This window comes from Macaca fascicularis, chromosome 7 (genome assembly GCF_037993035.2).
Source record: "Macaca fascicularis isolate 582-1 chromosome 7, T2T-MFA8v1.1".
NCBI classification, from domain to species: Eukaryota; Metazoa; Chordata; class Mammalia; order Primates; family Cercopithecidae; genus Macaca; species Macaca fascicularis.
Window position 1 is genome coordinate 111886716 of NC_088381.1, and position 27602 is coordinate 111914317.

Here is a 27602-nt window from a genome sequence, read left to right on the forward strand (position 1 = left end):
CTGACAAAGGGCTAATATCCAGAACCTACAAAGAACTCAAACAAATTTACAAGAAAAAAACAAACAACCCCATCAAAAAGTGGGCAAAGGATATGAACAGACATTTCTCAAAAGAAGACATTCATACAGCCAACAGACACATGAAAAAATGCTCATCATCACTGGCCATCAGAGAAATGCAAATCAAAACCACAATGAGATACCATCTCACACCAGTTAGAATGGCGATCATTCAAAAGTCAGGAGACAACAGGTGCTGGAGAGGATGTGGAGAAATAGGAACACTTTTACACTGTTGGTGGGATTGTAAACTAGTTCAACCATTATGGAAAACAGTATGGCGATTCCTTAAGGATCTAGAACTAGATGTACCATATGACCCAGCCATCCCATTACTGGGGACATACCCAAAGGATTATAAATTATGCTGCTATAATGACACATGCACACGTATGTTTATTGCGGCACTATTCACAGTAGCAAAGACTTGGAATCAACCCAAATGTCCATCAGTGACAGATTGGATTAAGAAAATGTGGCACATATACACCATGGAATACTATGCAGCCATAAAAAAGGATGAGTTTGTGTCCTTTGTAGGGACATGGATGCAGCTGGAAACCATCATTCTTAGCAAACTATCACAAGAACAGAAAAGCAAACACCGCATGTTCTCACTCATAGGTGGGAACTGAACAATGAGATCACTTGGACTCGGGAAGGGGAACATCACACACCGGGGCCTATCATGGGGAGGGGGGAGGGGGGAGGGATTGCATTGGGAGTTATACCTGATGTAAATGACGAGTTGATGGGTGCTGACGAGTTGATGGGTGCAGCACACCAACATGGCACAAGTATACATATGTAACAAACCTGCACGTTATGCACATGTACCCTAGAACTTAAAGTATAATAATAATAAATAAATTTTAAAAAAAACATTTTATCTAAGCATTTATTTTATTTGTTCAGCCAATTAATTAGAGCTCTTATATTTTGGTAGTGAAATAGCACATAACATAACACACATAAACATATAGACATGCAGACACACTGTCAGAAGCAGATCTTACAGCTTTTTAAGATCCTTCATTTGCCACTTTTCAAATAGTTTTGTTTTCCCCTTTTAGACTGTCAAGCTCTAAATGATTATTATCCAGCAAGCTGAAATTTTTATTTCTGAAGACATGACTTCTTGGGTGAATATTTACATATCAAAGATACAGAATTTAGTTCTAAACACCATTATTCCTTGAAATAAAAAAGGGGTAAGTAAAGGTCCAGTCAAGACAAGATTATCCAGAAAGTATCTTAAACAAAGGGAATATTTGTAAGCCAATGTCTTTCTCTTCCTAAGTTTCTAGGGACTTAGATACTGGAAGGGAGATACACTTAAACATGACGATTTCTTCTGTAGATATAAATTTCTCTTACAAAGCATGTTAGAATAGCCAGAGGAATTCCAGAAAGTATTTTGCAGACCATTGTAGTTAGATAGGTGGCCTTTTTAACAAAGCTTGTTTCTTGATTAGATTATTGACTTTAATAAGGCAAAAGGTGTATTTTCTATGCCTGGACTTAGTATGGATAGCTCTGAAAAAGCAGCAAGCCTATTATACCTGATTTTTGTCTGATCATATTTTCTAGGATCTGTTTCTCAGCTGAGCGCCTACACAGAAAAGCCCAAAGGCTTCAGATGCTCCAAAGATGAAAAATCAAAACAAACCAAACAAAACAAAAATGAAAATATCAAGATCTGTCCACGGAAGTAAAAAGGATCCGTAACAAATGGGTACCCCACATTGATTCCTTGACCAGGAATCCAACCTGGGCTACAGCCATAAAGGCACAGAATCTTAATGACTAGACCATAGGGTGGAACAGTTTTTGTAAGTCTTACGGGGGTTTCAAAGCAAGAAGTTTGAGCATACAAAGGATTTTAACTTTTAGGTCAGATTTATTCTTTAGTTTTGTCAAGAGAATTTCTAAGTCTAGCCATAACACTATTATGTGTCCCTTTTAAAAACTTTAATATTTTTATAAACGTGTATAAGGCAATTCTTTAGAATAAGAACTCTCATTTTTTAAAATTTATGAATCTAATTTAAAGTATCTATCTTGTGGCTATTAATAATTAGAATTTCCATCAATGAAGAGTCAAACTCTGTAAAATATTCAAAGATATTTATTCTAAGCTAAATATGAGTGACCATGGCCTGTGACACAGACCACAGCAGGCCCTGAGAGCATGTGCTCTAGGTGGTCGGGGCACAAGTTAGTTTTATCCATTTTAGAAAGGCAGGAGACATCAATCAGATACATTTAAGAAATACATTGGCTTGGTCTGGAAAGGTAGGGCAACTCCAAGCCAGGGGGCATCCAGGCTATAGGTGAATTTAAACATCTTCTGGTTGACAATTGGTTGAGTTTGCCTGAAGACCTGGGATTGATAGAAAGGGAATGTTCAGGTTAAGATAAAGACTGTGGAGACCAAAGTTCTTTTGAAGTCTTATAGTGGCTACCCTTAGAGACAATAGATGACAAATGTTTCCTATTCAAGTCTTAGTTAATCTCTTTAGGATTGGGAGGGTCTGCAAACAAAGATAATTTGACTTCTTTCATTCCATTTGGACACCATTTACTTCTTTCTCTTGTCTGATTGCGCTAGCTCGGAGTTCCAGTAGTGTGTTGAAAAATGCTGGTGAAAGTGGACATCTCTGTTTGTTCTGAGACACCTAAAGCTGGGAGTGGAGTGATACAAGCATCTCTGTCACCACCACTACCAAAAGGACTGACATGAAGCCAGCACAGCATTAGGTCTTACCCAGAGCCTGCTGTAACTACTCCCTGGCTACTGCTTAAGTCTACTCAAGGCCCTGGGGGTCTGCAGTTGGCAAGTGGCAAAGCCAACCATGACAGTATCTTTCTTTTCAAAGCAGTGAGGATCCCCAGACCCTGTATAGGTTCAGAGGTGCCATCAGGGAGTCAGAGACTAAAATCAAAAACCTTAGAAATCTACCTGGTGTTCTTTTGTGCTGTGGCTGAGCTGGCACTCAAACTACAAGATACAATCCTGCCCACCATTTCCTCTCCTTTCCAAAGGCTGGAGAGCCTCACCTTATAGCCACTGCTACCACAGGCCCACAGGGAGTGCTGCCAGACTACCACCAATATTCCCTTAAGGCCTAAGGGCTCTTAAGTCAGCTTGTGATGAATTCTGCCTGACCTAGGACCCACCTTTCAGGACAATGGGCTCCTATCTTCCCCAGGGCATATCCAAAATGCCATCCAAGGGTCAATTTCTGGAATTGGCGATCCCACAAGCCCACCTGGTGCTCTATCCCCCTGTGGTCATGCTATTACCTAAGGTGCAAGATGAAGTCCCCTTTACTTTTCCCTCTGCTTTTCTCAGGCAGAACAGATCTTGACCCATAGCCACCACAGCTGGTAATATGCTGCTTCTCACCTGAAGCCTACTAGTTTCAGGGGCTCACCCAAGGCCTGTGATGTAGTGCCTGCGTATCACTGATGGTTATTCAGGGCCCAAGGGCTCTTCAGTTAGCAGGTGACCGATGCTGCCAGGACTGCATCCTTCTCTTCAAGGCAGTGGGTTCCCTTCTTGTTCAGTGTGTGTTTAGAAATGTCATCTGAGAGCTAAGGCCTGGAATGATGCCTTTGCGACTCTGATTGGTACCCTGTCCAGCTGAGGCTTAGCTGGTGTCCAAGATGCCATACAAAGTCCTCCTCACTCTTCTCTCTCCTCTTCTCAAGCAGAAGGAAGGAGTCTCTTTTTTGAACTGTGAGCTGTGCAGCTTTTGGTTAGGGGAGGGGTGATGTCAGTACTCCCTTAGCTGCTCCAGCTGGTATCTCAAAATATCATGTACTCCCTAGTCCACTGTCTCTGATCCAAGTTCAGCACTAGGACTCAGGTAAGAGTTGCAATCCTTATGGCCTAAACTGCCTTTCAAGTTTATAGAGACCAAGGGCACTTTGGCCTTCAGTGGCAACGTTTGCAGGAACTCAAGTTCCAACTGCTGGGATTGGCGATTCCACTCTGGCTAGTTTAAATGTTCCTTCTGTGGGTGGGCATCAACTGAGTTTTGCCTTGTTTTCCTTTCTGTTCTAACAGGACAGCACTGAGTTCAATGCTTCACAATTGCTGTGCTCTCCCTTCCCCAGCACTTGGAAACACTCTGCACCACACTGCCACTGCTTTGGGGTGGAGGAAGAGTGGCGTCAGCTATTCCAGGCTGTTTTCTACCTCTTCAGTGCCTCTTTCCGGGATCCAAAGTTATAATCAGGTACTATGAGGGCTCATCTGATTTTTAGTTCTTATGAAGATGTTTCATCTGTATAGATATTTGTTAACTTGGTGTCCTTGCCAGAATGATGACTGGCGGAGCCTTTCATTCCACTATCTTGCTCAGCCTCCATTACTCTCCTTTAACTTTTGAGCCACAGAGTTCATCTTGTTTGTTATTGGGGACATAATGTCTAAATTTGGTTGTGATGCTTGTTCTGTTATTTCAGGCTGTATTTTCTTGGCACTCAGCATACTTTGTGATATTTTATTAGAAGCCAGACATGATATGTCGGGTAATAGGAACTTCGGTAAATAGGCATTTAGTGTAATGATTTATTTTAAACTGGCTAGGAGTTAAGCTGAGTTTAATATTTGCTGTAGCAGTAGGTGCCAACTGCTTCAAATTCCTCTTGGGTTCTTGTTTTTGCCCCCTACTGCCCTGTTGATTTGGGAATTCTACAAAAACTCTTCCACAGACAGATTGCATCCTGCAGCTGTTTCGGTTGCAATCTGTTGTGATTTTACTGAACCTATATTGATGTGGTAGTAAAGGGTGTGGAGGAGAACTTAATGAACCTATAATTATAATCAGCATTTAGTGAGACTGTTTCTCTGAGTCATAACCTTCCCAGTGTTTCTCACCTTCCCCACTCATCCTGTAGGTAAGAGAGGAAGTCTACTGAGGGGCTGGTATGGTAGAAATGCCCTCCCTCTAGCTGTCAGTAAGGCTGAAATAATTCTGACCTTCATGTGGTAAATAGTTCCTTTGTTATGAAGAATGTTTTGGGGAATATTGTATGATGGTTTCTCTTCCTGGTCTCCTTCCAGAGCCACACATGGATATCTTTTGGCACTTAACCATGAGAGCCTTGTGGAGTTCCTGGAATGTGGGATCCTGGAGTGTTGGACCTCTAAGACTGTAGCCCCTAGGAATTTCCCACTCTCATTTTAGTCTAACCTCAGACTCCGGGAATTCATCAATAATAGCATTTAAATGTTCTGCAAATTTGTAGCTTCAGCAGTTTCTCTTTTAGGTAAGCAGATCTTATCTATGACTCTCTGTCTCTCGAGATTTCAGGATGTAAGTTTCCTTTATCAATATCAATTTTCAGATGGGTCCAAATGTTGATTTTCGTGTTGTTTTGATTTTCTTGAAGTAATGGCTTCCAGGGTCTTTACATGTTGATTTGCAATCAAAAGTTGATTGAATCTATTCTGATTTAATCATGGATTGAATCTACTAAGATCATAAAAATTTTTAGATATTTGTGATAAATGTAATGATTTGTTTCATCTTTCTAAACTCTTTAGAATTTCAAAAATGATACATTCTAATTTCAAAAGGGTAAGTAATACAGAAATATTTAGAAAAAAATAGTGAAAAATTGCTTTTACCCTCAATCCAATATCCTATGACTTTAAATAGAATTAAATATTTCAGCATTCTAATTTTTTTCTTATTATTTATACATCTTTTAGAATTCTGAAGCATAGCGATAAATCAATCATGCTTATGTAAGACCTTATTACTCAGGTTAAATAACTCAAAAGAATTGAAACTCTAACATAATTTATGAAAATTTGGTCAATTTTTTAGTAAACAGTTCTGTTGTAATTAAAATTAAAATGATGCACTCCTATAATTCCTCTCCACATACTTCAAAACTATAATTGTGACTGCATACACATCACAGGTTATTCAAACAATTAAAATAGACTGCATAAATATTTCTTTCACAGATCTTACGTATATTTTAAATTATTTCAAATCAAAACTATTTTACTTGCAGTTGTTTTAAACTTATCTCAAATTTTGACAGATTATGACTAAACTTTACTTTTTTCAGTGACTTCTTATTACTTTCTAGGTTAAATCTAATTTTTGCTTAGCTTTTAATAGCTGTAATGCCTCAGAGACACACTCTCTTTTTTCTTCTTATTTGACACAAATTAATTTTTTTCTTCTGATACATACTATTAGTACTAATTAGATATATAAAACAACTAACTATAACATAATATGAAATGCTTTGGTGTATATATATATAGATAGATAGATTCTGCTCAAGTAGCCCTGTAGGCAACTAAACCAGCCTGAGTTTGAGTGGGTTGACAACTTCCTAGAAAGAATGACATTTTAGTTAAATTTAAAGAGTAAGCACAAGAAAGTCAATTGAAGAAGAGGACTAATGGGCAAACTAAGTGGATAAAATAGAACCAGAAATTCCTCAAAGTTTAGTTACGCTTGGGAGATTCAAAAAATAGTAATTTCTTAGGTACAATTAAGCATGTTATGTGGGTCTAGAAACTACCATGGATGAAAATGGAAAAGTAGACCAGGTTCAGATAAATTGAGCCTTAGGTGTTGCACGTAAGAGTTTGACATTTTCCTTAAGGATGTGACTGATTTTAGAGATCTGTGGCATGCTCATTTTTGTGTTTTAAAAATACAACAAGAAGAATGGAGTGGTGAAGGGAAACACTGGAAGCAGCAAGATCAGAGACTACTGCAATATCTAGATGAGAATCAACAGGGGCATGAGCATGGCATTCGGATAAGTGAAACACACAATTTGGTGACTTTGCAGATCTGATTGGAACCTGCCCAAATCCTCTGCGAACTCTTTCATTGATTTAATATCCCCATCTCTTAACTTTTGCTTGTATTGCTGTTAGTGGCTCCCACCTGGAAACTCCTCCAGAGAGCTGTCTTTTATGAACGGATCAACCCTGCAGTTTATGTCACCCCACAATCTGAGGTAGATCATCAGGACTTGTTTTCCAAGCACTGGTCATGACACTGGTCATGACTTTACTAATCAGATCAGAATCTGGTCAAACCAGGGTGCAGTAAAGAAGCCAGTCAAAATCAGTAGATGGCAATAAAAATGATCTCTAGTTGCCCTCACTGCCCATTAACATAAAGCCACTCCCATTGGTGCCATGACGAATGTGCCGTGGTCATGCATGAAGACAGTAGCACAAAAGTTACCTTATAAAAGTTCCCCACCTTTTTTTTTTTTGCAGAAAGTTCTAAGTAATCTGCCTCTTAATTAAAAACAGGTGCCACCAGCCCATGCACTGCTACTCTGGGCATAGTGACTAAGGGTTAGTCCTGCTCCACCAAAAGTAGTACCTCTGCTTCTGCTGTACACTTCAATAAAAGTTGCTAATACCTTCAGCTCACCCTTGAATTCTTTCGTGGGCAAAGCCAAGCACCCTCTCAGGCTAAGCCCAATTTGGAGGCTTGCCCATTCCTATCAAATTTACTAACATGAATAGCCAATGTGATGTTATTTGGTTGGGTGTGGTGAGAAAACTGACACAAAAGTCTATCTCACTAGCCTCAGCAGGACTAATTCTGTGGTGCAAATTATATTCCCTTCTGTGTCAACTAAGCCTAGACTTCAACTAAAACTATATTGTTGTTTGGGTTTACCTGTTATGGACTGAAGTGTGTATCTATCAAATCTCAAGGTTGAAGTCCTAACCCCCACTGTATTTGGAGATAGGGTCTTTATGGAGGTAATTAAATTAAATGTGGTCATAAGGATGAACCCTAATCTAACAAGACTGGTATCCTTATAAGAAGAAGAGATGCCAGAGATTCATCCCTGTGCAAGCATATGGAGGAAAACATGTGATAATAAACCAGGAAGTGAGCTGTCTGCAAGTCAAGAAGAAAACCCTCACCAGGAATGGAATTGTTCAGTACTTTGGTCACGGGTGTTTAGCTTCCATAACTGTGAGAAGATAAATATCTGTTGTTTAAGCCACTCAGTCTGTGGTATTTTGTTATGACAGTTTGAGCTGACTAATAAATCTCCTTCTCTATTATTCTCTTTCTTATAAGCTTCTCTTTCTAGAATACCCTTAATGCATCACTTACATAAGAATACCCATCTTAAGTTCTGGGTCTAGAAGTACTGAATTTACAGAGTGATTTATTGGAATATTAAATTAAAGAAAAAAGTGTGGGGATATCTCCAGAGTTGGGGCTGTGATACTGAAAGCAGATAATAGAGAAAAACATGGGATTTGATTCTTTCTGTTACTAACTAAGGGTGGTAATTTATTTGTCAAATCATCTACTTTAATGGGACTGAATTTCTCCAATTTTAAATTGGATTACTATGACTTTGAACCAGTACATGTTCTGTTTCCTCTACAAAATTATACACATCCTAAGTTTGTACATGACATTCCACCTATTTTTTTTGTTGAAATTCTCCTTCTTTTGAAGGTAGTGACTGATTGTGTTTTTCACTTCTCAATCTCATAAAAAACAGTACTTAAAGCCCAAAGGAATACCTCATACCTTACGTATGGCTCAATGTCCGTTTTACAAATGGAATAAAAAAATACCTAGAATATTTGTTATGTTAGCTACATAGATATATCTCTGTAGCTATTCTAATTCTTTCAATTAACTACAGTCATTTGGAGAAAAAGTAGCTGTCTTAATCAACTGTGATATGCAAGATATACAGTAGTCCTCCCTTACCTGGAGCTTTTTTTTCTGCCATTTTAGTTACCCAAGATATAGTAAAATAAAATATTAAAGAGAGAGAGAGACCACATTCACATAACTTCTCTTACACTGCATTCTTATAATTGTTCTATTTTGTTATTATTGTCATTAATCTCTTACTGTGACTAATTTATAAATTAAGCTTTATAATAGGCATGTATGTATGTATAAGGAAATAAAACATAGTATACACCACATAGAGTTTGGTACAATCTGTAGTTTTAGCCATCCACCAGAGGTCTTAAAACATATCCTTTACAGATAAAGGGGAATTACTGTATTTGCTAAACAAAACAAATAAACAAAAAACCTTGGCCATAGTTAAAGTTACACAGGTAATTATTGATTCAATTCAAACATTTAACATGTTAACTTTTGTCTTCTAATTATGGCAGGTCCTGTGCCTGCAAAGAGTTTACAATATACATCCATGGCAATCAAAGTAATCTGATCTTGGCAATGCTTAGAAGAGTCTGGAAATAATCTTACAAAGATGTGAAAAAGTCGTATTGTCATAATACAGGCAGGAAGCACTGTGATGGATAAAGAGAATGAGAGTAGATTGATGTAAAACCATTTATTGAGAATTGACATGTGCTGGCTGTATTCATGAGCAGAACATGAGTTGCTTGAAAATCTTCAGAATTTGGCAAGCTTATGCAGAGGGGTAAATAGTAAATTTTAATTAGGAGGACACTACCGCTTGGAATGTGAAAATGCTAATGATTGGATTGTTCAGTAATAGTTATGAAACTATTCCAAAATGCAGATATTTGTCTGAGAGTTACATTATAATTCATAAAATGTGCAGGCAAAATAAGAAATGAAGGAATCCTGCAAGACTTTCTTTTTATTTTTTGGCACACTCTGGGCACTATAATCTTAACTTTGTGAGAGGTTTATAGACATTCAGTTCAAACTTCTGTTGTTTCGGATGGCGAAAAATATAGCAAGGGAGTTATTATGATAAAGCCACAATTTGATTTAAATAAATCAAGTTTGTACAATGAGAACATAAAATTAACATATTTACATATGTAAAACACTAATGGGTTCATGTCTGATTCCAATTCTAAGTAAGGGATTTGTAATAACCCTGAGCTACAGAGGCGGGCAGGTAAGGTGGAGATTAGCTCCTGCAAATTCAACCTGAATTATCTCTTGATTTTCCCAGGATCTCTAAGGGCTGAGATGGCTGGCTGGGCTAATGCTTGTTGTAGTACATTAACTAACCTTTATTAGTACATTAACTGACCTTTATTAGGAAGACTGTCTTTGATTAGGCACTTGCTCAAAGTTGCACTGTGGAGTTATATTTCTTTTTTTGTTGATGACAAACTGCAGCTTTAACCTGAGAGCATTGCTTCTGCTCATTTTTCACTAAAAATCTCCCATTTTCTTCTTATATGGCTCAGTTTGCACCCCTTCAGTGTCAAAGAGAGAGAGCTGAAAGTTATTGTGATGAGAAGAACTTCTTACTTGAGCACCTGATTGTCAAATGAACCCACATTTGGCCATTACTTAAAATATGATTTTTAATATCATTAAATATTCTCCTACAAGGGTTGCTATGGAGTGGTTCAGAAATTTAATGAGTTGATTCATGACCAAGATTGTGAGGGTTGCATATACAAGCGTATTTATCATGGTAAGAACCAGCAAAAAGACCACAAATGGAGCCAAAGTATTTTTTATTAATCAGTATTTGCAAAACACAGTAGTCATTTTGTGATATACTTAATGTAAGACAAAATTTTGCATGTCACTTTCTACAAGGTCGACACATTGTTGGCAGTTGAAGTTGTAACAAAAAAATAGACATTTAGTAAAGCACGAATTTTGATGCCTTTCTGAAGAAGAAATTAACAAGTTGTATTATATTCTTATATTTATGTGTGTAGACTAGCTAATTCTTTAAGGAAAACCTCTTCCCCTTGTATGCACTTGTACCTTGTTGTAAGAAGTTTTAGAGTTCTTTGTAATGCCTTTACAAATTAAGCAAGTGACTCTTCTCAAATGCCCTTTCACAAAAGAAAAAAAATGAATGAATAGAAGCTAAGTTTCTTTCAAGTGCATGATAAAGACAACTGTTATTTGTTTAACAAGAAATTTTTAAAATGAATATTTTGTAAAGACAAATAGCAAGTGAATTTTTGCATAGTAAATTATGAAGTCCCCTTGAACCTTTTCCCTGCCAAAATTTTGAAAAATCTACATGTTGTAGAAATAAAGAGAATGCATTAAAATTTACATCTATAACTATATTGGCTTAGAAATTGACAATCACTTCAAACAATCACTTGGTTCAAACAGTGTTGCTGAGGATAATAAGGCTTTTGTGATCTTCAGTCATTTTAGGCTTATTCTTTAAAATTATTTTTTAAAATTATGTTAACTATAGAAAATAATCAATGACAACAGGACACTCATAATGAGAAAGACATAATAGAACACTGGACAGAGAATCACAAAGCAGGAATTCTTCCCTAAATTAGCGACTTATTTGGATGACATTAACCTCATTAAACATGTTTCCTCATCTATAAAAGGAATATATAAAAACTCCCATCTTATTACATGTTGAAAATCCAATTATTAAATCTGCAAATGTCTAGTGAGAAATAAATTGCTATACAAATGCATAAATGTTACTATCACCCTCGTTGTCATTTTCAATTGAAGACTTTCTGAGCAAAACACTAAAATAACCAGTTGATTAAGCAAAGATGAGTTTGTTACTTCCTGCAATAATGGAAACATCATATTGACAGTCTTAGTAGTTAGTGTCTCTGAAAGAAATGCTAATGGTAGATCGTTGTAAGAATTAGACTTTGACTTAGGGTGGGGTTTTCAATGCAGGAATTCAAAATTCATGATATAATAACTGAGAATTGGTGGACAAAGTGTGAGGGTTTTGAAAGAATCTTGATGATAAGTCATTTGGTAAGAGAATAGTTTGTCTGATTGTGTGATTCATTGTGCCAAGAAGGCAAGCCAAGAGAGCAATATATTCATTGAAGTAGATTTTCAGGCAGTTTCTGAAACAAACAATTATGTTATTGCAATATTATCTTTCTGGACAAGAATTTTCTGGAAAAGTAAAATAAAGCTTGTTTAGATGGTCTTAGTTTATTATCCTATTAACTATATATTTGTTGGCAGTTTGTCATCAACATCATCATCGTGTTAAGTATATGTTATCAAGTGTGAGCTATGTTGTGGCGTTCTCCTACTTGGGGCTGTATAAAACAAATTTTATTTAAGTTTAGCAATTAGCCTATGATGTGATTATCACTCTTTTAAAGATACAGGTGAGCTTATGACCCTTGTTTGATGTCACAGATCTTGCTTCTCAAAATAAGACAACCACATACCAATAAAATGGAAAAAAAAAAATAAACACTTGATAAGGTCTAACTTTTAAAACATACATAATCTTTTCCATAAGTTTATTTGGGATGAAGTTTTACATATTTCTTCATTTCCGCCTCAGAATGCTAGAGGTACAGACTAGATTGCTACCGATAGCAACTTCAGGGAGGACATTAATGAGATTGCAAAATAGTTTAAACGTTTTTACTCTTACTTAAGATCTTAGAAGATAAAGACACAATTTTAAAATTGACTTGTAATTTCTATTATTATTACTATCATGAAAAATAGAGATAAGTTAAAAGCTGAAAAGAAATATAAATTAGTTGTTCTCTCACCCATAAATCGATATATTCAATTATTTCAAGGAAGCAGGATATATAACTACAAGAAGACTTTGTTCATATTGGGAACGTAAAAGTCTTCATCAGGGGACTGGCCAGGGTGGCTCATGCCTGTAATCCTAGCACTTTGGGAGGCTGAGGTGGGCGGATCACAAGGTCAAGAGATAGGGACCATCCTGGCCAACATGGTGAAACCCCGTCTCTACAAATAATTACAAACAAAAAATACAAAAATTAGCTGGGCATGGTGGCGCACACCTGTAGTCCCAGCTACTGTGGAGGCTGAGGCAGGAGAATCGCTTGAACCCGGGAGCAGAGGTCGCAGTGAGCCGAGAGAGATCACGCCACTGCACTCTAGCCTGAGTGTCAGAGCGAGACTCTCCATCTCAGAGAGAGAAAAAAAAAAAAGTCTTCATCAGACTTGGAAATAGGACTAAAATCTCAGACTTGGTCAAGTTCTGAATCGACACATATCCCAGTGACTGCCTCACTCTCTAACCCAAATATCCTTTACTTCTCAGATTTCATGGGTTAAAGTTATCACTACAAAGGGAAAAATACATGAATAGTATAAAGATCAAGAACAAATGTGGCTCATATTTTTAAAAGATTATTAACAAGGAAATATTTATATCATAAATTCATAAGTTTATAATTTTATTTATGGTAAATGTATGCAAATGATAGATTAATTGAACCAGAGAAAACATCTTAGAAAATGTTTTCTAACTCATTGGTTTGACCTTGACTTGTATTCATTTCAGAAAAAATGTTCTCCCTCCATAACTGTAAAAAATAAACATTTTGATTATATAATGCTGGAAGTGTTTACTGTACTATCACTTTTTATAATTAGGCAAGCTTATTTTAAGACAGAGTTACCTGAGTAAGATGATAATTACATATCAACTGATTTTGAAAAAATTCATGAACTATATAAAAAATAAAATAGTGAAAAAAAACCCTGAAAGTCTGTTGCTGAATTTGCACATCAAGCAGAATAAGAACAATTTTAATTTTCTATATTTAGAGACACACTTTGAGAGAAAATCAAAAACCAATTAGGAACATCACTAAAGTTATAAAAATTCATTACTTACATGTTCATTATGCAAAACTAAGAGATGCTCTCTTTGGTGATATAAAATTATGTACTCTTCTTGAGAATTCAGAAAATGAAACATTTAAAAGTTATATATTTCCTAATTTTAATATTCTTCAACTATAATTTTTTATTGTAACAACAGAACAGGTGATCACTAAAAAATTATTTATTATATGTCTGTGATATGAAAAAGCTACCTATTTTTTGGTGCCAGGAAGAGAGAACTTTAGTGAAATTCTACTTTGGAATATCAGAACATGTTTAAGGAAACCATTTGATAAACACAGTAATATAAAATGTTTCAAAAACACAAATGGTAAATTTGATTTTGAGAAACATGAAAATATGATTCATTCTGGTTTATATTTTTTACATGTGAACTGTGTTTCTATCTTTAGGAAAGAGAGGCTAAATTAACCCTATTTAAGTATTTAAAAAATGTATATACTTCTTCCATTAATTTTAACATATTTAATGTGATAAAATATTTTAAAATTAACAAGAATATAAATAAACCTTATATTTGCCTTATAATGTATCTTGTCATATAATTTATTTTTATAACATGTTTTCTCTATGTGTAAATTAACTAATGCAAGTTTCATTTATATAAATATTATAAAAGTTAAAGCAATAATAAAGCAGTGGTTTTCAATTTGGGGATCATTATCCATCAGTATAAAAAGAAGTAGTAATGGGACCAACAAACTATTTGAAAATAAACAAAAACCTAAAGGAATTTCTAAATTTACATGTACATGTCTATGCATTATATTATCTTTACCCTGATAATGTCAAATATTTTTGATGGACTTGTTTTCAGATCTCTTTAGTCATTTTAAATTTCACAAAAAAACTTTCAAAGATTCTTATCATGAGACACTGAAAAATTCACCTCTCTTATTTTCACTTGCTTTTCCTTTTGCTGTAGACCCTTTTATTTTAGTTTCCAATTTGTGAAAATAATTTCTATTTGGCTTTTGGAATTTTTACTTTATGGCTTCTAGACAGCAAAGACATTCAAGTTTTTTGTTTCTTTACAACAAAAATCTGACTCAACATTTGACGAATCACAACTTACTTAGCTTTTAATCTGTCAAATGTTTTAACTGGTAAGTTGACTTATTTTATTTTCTTCTACGTACTTTGTTTTTATAGAGACACTGCCACAATCAATCTAAATTTACTATTACAAGCCTGTGGGATTTTAGTTGGAAGGGCACAGTTTGGGCTACCTTCTAAGACCATATAAAGACACTCATAACTATATATTGGACTTATGTCAGTAGCCTTGTGTTTCTAAGTAAAGGAAATATTTGAAAAAACAAATTTCAAGGCTAAAAAGCAACCTGTTTAAAGTCATAATGCTTACTACATACAAGGTAAGAAATTATACATGATTCTTAATATAGTAAATATTTTCATAACAATGATTATATATTAGATTTAATAATTGTTAATTGTAGAAAAAATAACTTTAAAATGTGTCAGGCTAAATTATATATTTTTCACATTTTTGAAATAATTTTATCTTAATAGCTATGACCAATTTTTCATTATGTGGAAATATTAATAATTAATACTTAAGGCATTTAAATAATTAATATGCAATGAGATTTGAAGCTGAAAGGTATAAATTCCTAGCTAACTAGTAGGAGTTTCTATGTAAAAGCTATTCATAAATACTTAAGGGTATTATTACCAAGCTTGTAATCACAGGTTAAAGATCCCCACCCTTCATCAATTCACATATAAAATTAATAGGTATATAGTAGTGTGCATTCTCTAAAGATAGCTAAAGACTATACTGAAACACAAACATTCAACTTCAGTGCAATTAACAGTACAGTAACCTCTAGATCAGGAAAGTCTGGTCAATAACCGAGAAGCACTTGAATGGACAGTGATTGATTTTGCTTGTTCTGGCCTATAGAGGAATGATTGATCTAAGCTTTATTTTGTACTAGCCTTTTCTCTATTGCAGGCCTAATGAGGCACATAGGGTGAAGTGAAAATGGAAACAATAGACATAGATTGTGTCTGCATGGTGCCAAGAACATGGTGATGAAATAAAAAATTAGTCCCACTGACTATTTGACATCAAGAAGCTATACTCTCAAGTTTCCAAAAACTTAAAAAATCTTATTATATATATTTTACATTTCAGCAGTTCAGTTCTCTTCAATTAAACAACTAGTTACTGAGTACTTTCTGTGAACCAGCAGTTGTTGGAAATGTTTAGAAGGAACACTTTATTAAATATAGTTTATGGAAATGTCATTACAATAGAAGATTCTGTTGCCAGAATATATAAAAATACACTTTTGGCTGCCTGCTATAAACAACATTTGGAAAAATCAATCCTGTTGGTAAATACTTGCATTCATGGTTTATTGATGAGGTTAAAAATAAAAGATATTCTGAAAGTGATAGAAAATAGTAGATTTAAGACTCCATTGAGCTCATATAGGCTCTCAAATGATACCTTAACATTTGCGACTAGACAAATTTACAACTAGAAATGTGCATTTAAATAGCTTTGTGAAGATAGTAGTTAAGATGCACATAGAAGATGTTTCCTGAAAGAAAAACATATATTAAATGTAATTGGTCACAATAAAGAAAGTAACATTTGATGTCACTAATAAAACTTATATTTGTCTCTGGAGTGTAGTTTAATAAACATAAACACCATTATTTTATTCATTCAATAAACATTTATCATGTTCTCACTGACTTCAGCTAATTAATTCCTATTCGACCTTCAGAATCTAGCTTATATAAAACTTTTTTAAAATAGCCTTCAAATTTTTCAGATTATGTCAGTTTCTTCTTGTTTTACATTCTTATAACTCTTTCTCTCCTTGACTTACCTTTACCGTAGTAGTAAAGATAATTGTGTAATTAGTTTTTCCATATATAGGCATGGAAATAAATGAGGGCAGAAACTGCATTTTCCTTATTTACATCTATATCTCTAGTACCTAGCACAGAGCCTTTCACCTAATAACCAAAAATTAAAACTCTGCTAAATCAATGAGTGAATCTATCTGTCTGGTATAATTTTAGGCTCTAGGGTTACAGAGTGAAATAAGGCATTGGGACTGCCCTCAGGAAGACTAAGTATTGGGGGAGACAAGTAAATGAACAATTATAGGAAAATACCAGGAAGCATGAAGGTGGAGAAGGGAACTGTCACACTTGATTTTGAAGGGAAAATTCTGTGTGGGCAAAATGAAACTCCAAGAAAAGGACAGAGAGTATGAACTCTTAGCTGAGGAGACACTTTGCATAGGATTAGGCACATGAACTTTGTATCGGTTGATTCCTCTGGGAAATGGACACTGAGAGGGAGCCAAGAGTGCTAGAAATCTATTGAGGAGTTAGATCTGTGAAAGGGAAGGGAAGGATGCAAGATCAGGGAAGGGGGCTGAAACGGCAACACAACCCTGAAAAACTCTCTGCTAGCCCAACATGGAGCCAGGAGCAAAGATTCCTAGTTAGAGGATCCTGCATTGGATAAAAGTGGCCTGGCTTTGTACCATCATTTTACTCAGCCATGGGCCAAAGCCACCCTGAAAAGACATGACCTCAGCTCAAAAGCTGAGAGAGACCTGAATGAGGTCACAGTGGGATACCATAGGCTAGCTACACTGCTCACAGGTGGGCAGCAAGTCCTCCCTTGAAGGGATTCCCTGTCTGCCACAAGCCTGAATGGTATGTTCAGCAACTGTTTATTTATTCCATGCACATGCAGAGTGTGCCTGTTAGGACTCAGCAAAGCATCACCTGGAGACCAGGCCAGGGTCAGGACTGGAGGAAGGCCTTGTGTGTCTCGCTGGGGGATTTTGATCTTATTCCATAGGAAGTGGAGGCCATCGTTTTAAGTAAGGACATAAAAGGAGCAAATTTGCATTCTAAATGTCTAAATGTCTTCTCCAGCATTCAGATGAAGTCTGAATGCAGCTATTGGCGAGGAACTGTTACAGTAATCGAATGAAAACATGAACAGAGAGAATGGCATAGGAATGGGGAGCAGGAGTTCAATAGAGCCATTCCGGAAGGCCCGTCCTTAAGGACGCAATCACTGATTAGGCTTGAGTAGTCAGTGAAAGCAAGAAGTCTGGGATACCCCCTAATTTTCTATGATAAATAATATTTTTATATGTTATGAGAATAAGCTTTAAAGGAAATAATAAAATGAAGCTCACCGAACACTTCTACCACACAAAACATAAAGTTTTCCAGTCATTGCAGCCAGATCCTTGATCATCTCCTTATAATCTACTTCCCACTGTGATTGCACAGCACTGTGTCTCAGACTGGTATCAAGTGTCAAAGACATACCAACTATTAAACATGACTTGGATCACAGGAGGAGTCACAGGGTCTCAGTCTTAGAAGGAAGCCTCAGACAGGCAGGCATAAAAAGCAAATGCAGATTGTATAATATTAAAAACAGTAACAAAAGAAAACACACAAAAAATACCACACACATAAAACGGAGTGCCAAATGTGATATTCACTGGCACGAAACTAGAAAGCAATATAAAATGCCAATAATTAACAATGGATTATGTTGTTATTTAAACTAAATATTTAATGACACCTTTAGGTGCAGATTACACAGCTAAATTAAATATGCATACAAGGTCATTTACTCCCCGATCTTAGAATCTTTATCCAGGATTATTCTCAAACAAAACAAGAATATTCACACCTCTAACTTTATTCGCACTGTGATGCTCTCTTCTCTCTGTCCTCAGACTTATTCAACAATGTTCATTCCAAATTTTATCTTTTCTGAGTGTCTCTCATGTTCTCCCATCAAATAAATAAATTATTCATCTCTACCTCAGTGGACATTTACAGAAATTTACAGAAACATTTATTTATAGAAATATGTATGGATGTAATATAGATATAGATATAGATACATAGATATAGATGTTTAATTTAAAATTATATAAAAAATGACTATTGTGTTTTCTGGGTCTAACAACATGATAGAGAAATAATGGTTACTGAATAATTTCAATTAGTGTGAATCCACTGGAGAGTATCATTTGTTCGTATTAAGTAGTAGTACAAAAAGGTGTGAATAAAATATAGTGTAGAGATAGAAGGAAAAAATAAAGATAAGAGTAGAAGATTTTAAGTTTTTATTACAGTTTGGATGTTTCCTGGCCCCCATTTAGCATGTTGAAATCCTACTAACCCCTAAGATACAATGAAAATAAAGACTTCTTCAAAAGTTTTTCGGGAATCCTAATCAGATTGAAATAATTTATCCTTCTTTGAACTCTCATATACTTTAAAAACGGTCTTCCTCAATTATTCTATCTTAATTTCCATTGTGACATGGTTTGGATCTGTGTCCCCACCTAAATCTCAAGTTGAATTGTAATTCCCAATATTGGAGGTGAGGTCTGGTAGGAGGTGATTGGATCATGGAGGTGGTTTCTCATGAATGGTTTAGTATCATCCCCTTGGTACTGCCTTTGTGATAGTGAGTGAGTTCTCGTGAGATCTGGTCCTTTAAAAGCATGTGGCATCTCTCCTTTCCCTCTCTCTTGCTCCTGCTTTCACCATGTGAAGTGCCTGCTCCGCTTTACCTTTAGCCATGAGTGAAAGCTCCCTGAGGCCTTCCTAGAAGCCAAGCAGTGTTGGTGCCATGCTTGTACAGCCTGCAGAACCATAAGCCAATTAAACCTCTTTCATTAAAAGGTTACCTAGTCTCAGGAATTTCTTCATAGCAATATGAGAACAGACTAATACACATTGCTATACATTTATATTAGCTTGGTGCAAAAGTAATTGCAGTTTTTGCCATTACTTTTAATATTTATATATGCTTACGTATACTAATCTTGTAGTAGTCTCTTTTTTGTTAAATAAGCATATAAATTCTTTGAAAGCAGATTTCTTATAAAATGCATTATTTTGTTTGCAACAGCACCTAGTATAATAAAATGCACTAAGAAATAAATCAATATATAAGTTTTTGGCCTATGTATTAATGAAAGATAATTTCCTCTATTAGATAATTTTCAAACATGAAATGATATTTAAGACAGGGTTGTCCAGCTGCAGTGCTATTGACTTATTGAAGATCTTGTGGTGCATTTGAACATTGTTACGGACTGCCTGTGCATTGTCAGATGTTTAGTAGCATCCCTGGCCTCTATCCACTAGATGACAGTTGCTCCCATCTCCCTTCTCATAGTTGTAATAACCATAAATATTGGGAGAACCCGCTCCTGATGGTTTCATGAGTTCTTTTCGATTTCCTAAGTGTCTCGGCTGGTTTGAGAAATAAAAGGAAAGAGCACAAGAGAGAGAAATTTAAAGCTGGGTGTCGGGGGGAGACATCACATATCGGCAGGATCCCTGATGTTCCCCGGGCCATAAAACCAGCAAGTTTTTATTAGTGATTTTCAAAAGGGGAGGGAGTGCACGAATAGGGTGTGGGTCACAGAGATCACATACTTCACAAGGTAATAAAATATCACAAGGCAAATGGAGGCAGGGCGAGATCACAGGACCACCGGATGAGGCGAAATTAAAATTTCTAATAAAGTTTGGGGCACACATGGTCGTTGATAGCATCTTATCAGGAAACAGGGTATGAGAGCAGACAACCTGTCTGACCAAAATTTATTAGGCAGGAATTTTCCTCTTCCTAATAAGCCTGGGATTGCTACAGGAGACCGGAGCTTACTTCATTCCTTCGACTTTGACCATAAAAGGTGGCACGCCTTAAAGGGGCCATCTATAAACCTACCTTCAGGGCGCATTCTCTTTCTCAGGGATGTTCCTTGCTGAGAAAAAGAATTCAGAGATATTTCTCCTATTTGCTTTTGAAAGAGGAGAAATATGGCTCTGTTCCATGCGGCTCACCGGCGCCACTTCAAAGTTACCTCTCTTGTTCCCTGAACATCGCTGTTATCCTGTTCTTTTTTTAAGATGCCCAGGTTTCATATTGTTCAAACACACATGCTCTACAATTTGTGCAGTTGACACAACCATCACAGGGTCCTGAGGCGACATTCATCATCCTCAGTTTACGAAGAAGATGACGGGATTAAGAGATTAAAGTAAAGACAGGCATAGGAAATCACAAGGGTATTGATTGGGGAAGTGATAAGTGTCCATGAAATCTTCACAATTTATGTTTAGAGACTGCAGTAAAGACAGGCATAAGAAATTATAAAAGTATTAATTTGGGGAACTAATAAATGCTCATGAAATCTTCACAATTTATGTTCTTCTGCCACGGCTTCCGCCGGTCCCTCCATTCGGGGTCCCTGACCTCCTGCAACACATAAATGTCTTCAGACATGGAGAAAAGTCCACTGGAGCAGGAGTAGGTGGGGGAGATGGTTGAGATTCACTGATTTAAAAGATGAAACTACAGTTGCATAAGTGCTTTTAATTTATACAGGCAATAATAACTCGTTAACCCTTGTATCATGTAGGTGATACTGCCTTAGATATTAAATGTAGATAATGTGGGGGCTGTGATACTGCCAATGCATATTTACCTGAGAAAAGTGAGAAAATATGAAGGAGATGGAAACTTGGAATATGTAAAACATTGCCTCTGTATACTCTTCTTATAAATCTTTTTGACAGTGATATAAATTGACATTATGTTCAGGGTCAAATGAATAGCTTTGCCACTGGATTTTTTTTTATATATTAAGGAAAGCAAAATTTATCCACAACCTTTACAAATCATCAAACAAAATGGAAGCATGTAAGCTTAAGTACTCAGCGCTAAAGCATAATATATTACAATGTAATATATTCATATTTATATAGATAGTAATATGGTTTTATAATTTAGCATTTTGTTTCCTTTATCTTGCTGTATGTTAGTTGGTTTCTGAATGATTTATTCTATTTTTATCAAATATTTACTAAACATCAAATTTGTGTATGTGTGTGTTTGTGTTTCCAGAAGTTCTATTACCAGCATACAACTGAAAAGACATGCTCATAGCCCTCAAAGAACTTACATATAGCAGGAATAAGCTATTCTACAAAAATAGTAACACAATATACTTAGTTCTGTGATGCATATGAAATACTGAACAACATATAGAAAAGACGCTCTTAGCTCAGACTTGAAGGCAGTGCAGGAGCCATCTAATGGTCTTTAAGCAGAAAAGTATTACAGTTGTGAATGTATTGTAGATAAACCCTCAAGACTGGAGGCAAGGAAACAACTTCAAACCTTTTATAATAATCAAGACACGGTATGTTAAGGACTGAAATAGTCCTGTGGTAGAACGATGGAGAAGTAAAGACAGAATCAACTTGAGAAAGATGTGGAGACAAATATTAGAATTTTAAGAGTGACATGATATGATGTTTTGGAGACAGAAAGGATTTAGACTGTTTTCCCAGATTCTGGCTTTAGGTGACTGGGCAGTTAGGTATGCTACTAATTGAGATAAGAACAACAAAAGAAGAAAAGCTTTAGGAAGCTATTATAATAACAGATGAAGAGTTTCCTCAGTTTCCACTGGCAACCATGCACATGGCTGAGGCATTTTTGCTGGTGTGAGTGTAAGAACAACAAAGACAAATATTAAGGTTGATTAAGGATTTTTGTTGCTGCTGTTTTGTCTAATGGGTGCAGTAGAAGGGATTCAGGTAGAAAGTGAGAAAGTGGGTCAAGTGATTAATTGAGGGTCTTTGGTTGTCAAGAAAAGTAAAATAAGAAAGCCCCTCTTAAACCATGAGAAGAAAAGAGGATTTCTAGAGTATCATAGAATGGATGTTCTGTATGTTAAAGTATGAGAAGTCTGGGAAGGAAAGCAGTTTGTTGTCAAAAAGCGAGGAATTAAAATCTAAGATTTCTGATTTGTAAGAGTACAAGATAATAACAAGATTTAGATTATCACCAAGAGTGTGGTAACACATGGAGTTGAGATAGTCTACCTGAAAATGGTGTTCACATAAAACATGCACAGGAAACTTGAGGTAACCCAGAGCTATGACAGGATTTAGAGTAAAGAAGCAGTACTTAATGATAATTTTTTTAAATGCCTGACAAGATCTTCAGTGTTGAAGAAGTGTAGAAAAATCAAATCAAAGGGACCTTGAATGAAGATATTTATATTGCATTTATCCCCTCACTAAATGAAGAGTGATGATTTAGACTTGAACTCAGCACTGAGGTGGTAGTCAAGGAGTTGTCTGAGGGAAGAAATACCCTTTATTTAAAAGAATTACAAACTTCTCAAGGGCTGACAAAAAATTAGTGGGAAGAATCAAAGCTGAAGCAATACTTGCTCACTGATATGGAAAACACTAATTTCACTATTTCACATTCACTTTAATGCTCTTTGGGAGCTTCTATATAAAAGAGCCTAAGTCAAAATGCTTTTTAAAATAAGATAAAAACTTGAGAAACACCATAAGATTCCATTTTTTCTACTTTTTTAAAAGCAGAACTAGAGAAAAAAAATTGTCATAAACACCAGAGAGGAGCGTCAAAGTTTTATGATGCAGTTTTCTTACAATTTGTTTAAGTTGCCTAAGGCTTATATAAAGATTATCAAAACTCTATTCAAGTATGTTTCTCTGCATAATAGTGCTGAGATGCTTCTCTAGTCATAAACTTGCTTTAAGATCCTTGGGATCAATACATAGTTGAAATGTTGGGAATATTTCAAAGCATAATAATCAAAGGCACTGACTAGAAGAAGCATTAAATAAATTAATTGCATGTATGCAGAAAAAGTAACTGAGAAGAGATTATAGCCAACTTTATAACTAAATGACATAGTGAATTTGTGTCTATAAAGTCTTTCAACAACAAAATTAGTGTTGGATTGCTAAACCTAACAGTTACTATGACTGCAAAAGCACAATTCAGTGGGAGAGAAGGGCATATTCTTGCATTAACCTTATGTAGGGTGCATGGTCCTAGTATATTTCTCAAAACCCTGAAATACCACTGAAAATTCAATTGTTGTGTACTTATTTTATCCATCCACAGAGCCCATTCAGTAGAGCCAGTAGCATTCTCAAGTACAGCTTGAGAAATCAAAAGTCAGAGGGTTCCATGATTTTTCCAGGGTTACACAATTGAAAGTGCCAAGATTAAAGGCAGGTTTCATTCTTTCCAGTATAGCCCAAAACAATAAACACCTTTCCTGTTGCTTAGTTGAATAGTGCTTTTTAGCTTTAATTTGCCAACTCAATTTTTCATCCTTTTAAAATGTGCATTAACACTGTGAAGTGACAAGTAATATTAGGGATGCTCACTCACTTCATTAACAAGTGGACAACCATATAGATTAAGAAAACAAAAGAATACATTTGACTATAAAAATATCTAATCTTTGGGCAATTTTAAATTCTTTATCCTCGAAAAGTGGGTATAATTTTATTGGATGATTCAGATCAGGCCTTTATAATTATTTAAGTGCTTAGTCATAAGGAAAAGATTCTACCCTTAAAATATCTCAAAGGTTTTTTTCACATTAGCTAGTCTTGCATTCAACAAATATTTTTGAGCACCTACTATGTGTCCAATAGTAAACAAATAATTGCAAAAAAAAAAAGACAAATTTCTCTTACATTCATTTGCACTAGGGTGAAGGAGTACAGAAAGTAAACAGTATATATAAGTAAAATATACATTATATCTAAGCTAGTGATAATTAGAATGAAATAAAACAAAAGAAAGAGAATAAGGAACTTTTGAAGAAGATGCTGCAATTTTAAATAAGGGCAAGGCTTAATGGGAATGAGATATTTATTTGAAGAACTAAAGGAGTAAGCAAAATGGGTTATACCACATATGAGCAAAGAAGTACCTAGGCGAGTGAACAACAAACACAAAAGTCCTGAGGATGGGGTGTGCCTGATATGTCCTGGAAGAAAGGAGGAGAGGATGGAGGAGTGTTAGGAGATGAGATGGAGAGTTAGGGATGAGGAGCAGCAGGCCACATCATCCAGAGTCTTAGAGCCCATTTTAGTGAATGTGGATTTTACTCTAAATGAGATAAGAAGTCATCTGATGGTACAGAGCTGAAGTAACATTACCAGACTCATTTTAGCAGGCTTACTTTCTTCAAAATAGACTAAAAGGGTAAGGACAAAAACAGGAAACAACTAGACTGCCTCAATAATCTAAACAAGTCATGCCGTATTTGGATTCTAGTAGTTACAGTGGACATGAAGTCAGTGGCTAGATGCTGCATTAATTTTGAAGATGGAACTATGAGGAGCAGATAAGGGATTACATGAAGATTTTGAAAGGATGACAGGAGTCAAAATTGACTCCAAGTTTTCTTGCTAAAGAATTGAAAGGATGACCATTAAATGAGGTGGTTAAAGATAAAGGGCTATTATTTAGGCTTTGAGTGCCTCTTGCCTTTAGTAATATTTAGGATAACCTGGCTTTTTGTTTCTTGACATTTGTTTTTCTTATTTGTTGGTTTAACTCCAAGTTATCTTAAACCATCTTGTGCATTATGGCATATAAATAATAAATATCTTCATTCTCTTCACATTTCTTCAATATGTTCACATAATAAATGAATAATGACATTTTAACTTGTATTTGCGTCTGCAGTTTGAAAACATTGGTAATTTTAGGCTCACTGAAGAATCAGCCCCTTTCCACCACACCTGCCTTTTTTCCTTTATTTTACCCATTGATTTAGCAATTTTTAGAGAAGAGTGAAATGTTAACTTGCCAATTTTAAGTTTCCTGAAATCTCTAAGGGATAGGATGCACAGAGAGATACAGATAACTCTTAAATAAGTAATAAGCAATATATTTGACTTTTTTTCTTGCATTCATTAAAGGACAATAGTGATTTTGGGAAATAATATAATTTTTAAATGGCTCTAGTCATGAACTGGAAGGTAACAAATGACAGAAAGGAAGTTAAGTTAGTACCTACACAATTATTGAATAGCTTAGTCCTTTGATAGAGTCATAGAATCTACTTGAACCTCAGCTTTCATAATAATTGCCATGTATTTGTTTTTCTCCTTAAAATAAAAAAATATGAAAATGTATGCAAAAAACTGTAAATACCTGAAAAATATTAATGTTAGTTTATAATTCCCATTCCAACAGACACAGACCCAGCAAGTGAAAAAAGGTTTAGATGACTGAAAAAGAGATAGATGGTACAGTCTATAGCCTCAAGTATGAACCAGTTACACTTTATTCCTCTTCTTTATACTTCTTTATTTACCTTTCATAAAAGTTATTTCCATTTCCATTACAAACCATTTAACTAACATCATTTCTACACGTCTAGTGGCAAAACTCTAGCAGTTACAACTTTTACCACAATAATTTGATCATAAGCAACCATAAAAATGAAGTAAATGTCAGAGAATATTCACTGCCAGTTGTCTCATTATACTGAACAACCATGAACATTTACTAATTTGCATATTCTATCTTAGTTATTTTTAATTTGAAAAACTTATTTCAGATTATTTTTAAAAATTAACAATGTAAATAAAGAGTGTAGGCAAATTGAATGTACTAAAAAGTCTTGTATATAACATCTGTGTCCAGCACTGTACTTTTAATTGTTGGAGTTAGAAACAAATAGTGTTGTAGTCGAGATAGCTAAGCATACATCACTGAAACTGAAGAATTAACTGTACTCTTACAATTTTACTACATCAGAGCAAAAATTACTAATATGAAAATCAGAAAACAAATGTGACTTTTCTATTTCAATGGAAAATTTAATATAGTTTTCAGGCAAACACAAAAATTAAATTTCTCAATTCAATGTTGTTATAGGTAGATGTTAGAGGAAAAGTTCTGAAAATATTAAGAAAATTATGTTATGCTTGCAACTGACCTACTATTATTTTTCTACTGAATATAATGCTAACAGCCAAGTCATTTATTTCTCAATAGCAGTGCTCCTAAAAATTTTATAAACTAGCTTTGATAAAATCTGCCCAAAGAGCCATATAAGATTACTACAATATTTTTCATTTACTGCTTTTAGCTGCAACATTTTTCAACAATAATATTAATTTCCCCAAATTGTACAAATTTCAAAATGTACATCCTTTGCAGCAAATTTAAATCAGGAATATTCAGATGAATAATTTGCAGTTATATAACTTGAATGCCATCCCTATGACAGGTTGAAACATGTGATCAAAATTTAACCTAACTTTGGCATCTACTATTACATCAAAATTTGTTAATAATAGATATAATATTCAAGAAAAAGTAATCACTATTATTTTATTATAAGTTTGTCATTTTTTATAGCAAAAGCAATTCACAGGACAACAAGACATCTTTCTCTGAAACTATATTCCTAACAACTAGTCACAGCCCCTTCACAATCTAGCTAGAGCCCATGTTCTAGATTGAGTAACTATTTGTTACTAAAATGCAAAGGATATCTTGGTGAAGTGAGATATTGTTTGTTATCAATGTACATATTTGAACAATTTAGTTGCATTTTTTCAGTTTAACTTTTCATCTCATTGAAAATAAATTATTTTTAATAGAAAATTGTGATACAGATTACCTGAGAGCCCTGCACAGTAATTAGAACAAATATAGTAGGATTCTTAAGGGGAAAATAAGTAAATGTGAAAGGCAAATTCTTATACTTTAAAATTGTATCTAGATCTCACTGTGTCTTCACTGTGTCTTTTTCCCACTCTAACACAAGAAGGTAATGCAATCACACACTTTCTTTACTAATGTTTTTGCTTAGTCTAGGTACCCAAACACCAATGTCTGAGACAAAAGCTTGTTTGTAGGAGCAGAAATGAGGGACTGGAGAAGTGATCCAGGGAAGGAGAGGAAGTTAATGTATTGGTGCATTATTGACTTATCCACCACTGTGTATCATCAGTTCTGAATTCTGTTGGGACCCGTTGAGGAGCCTTGAGAAAAGCATCTCGGGGGAAGAAAAAAAG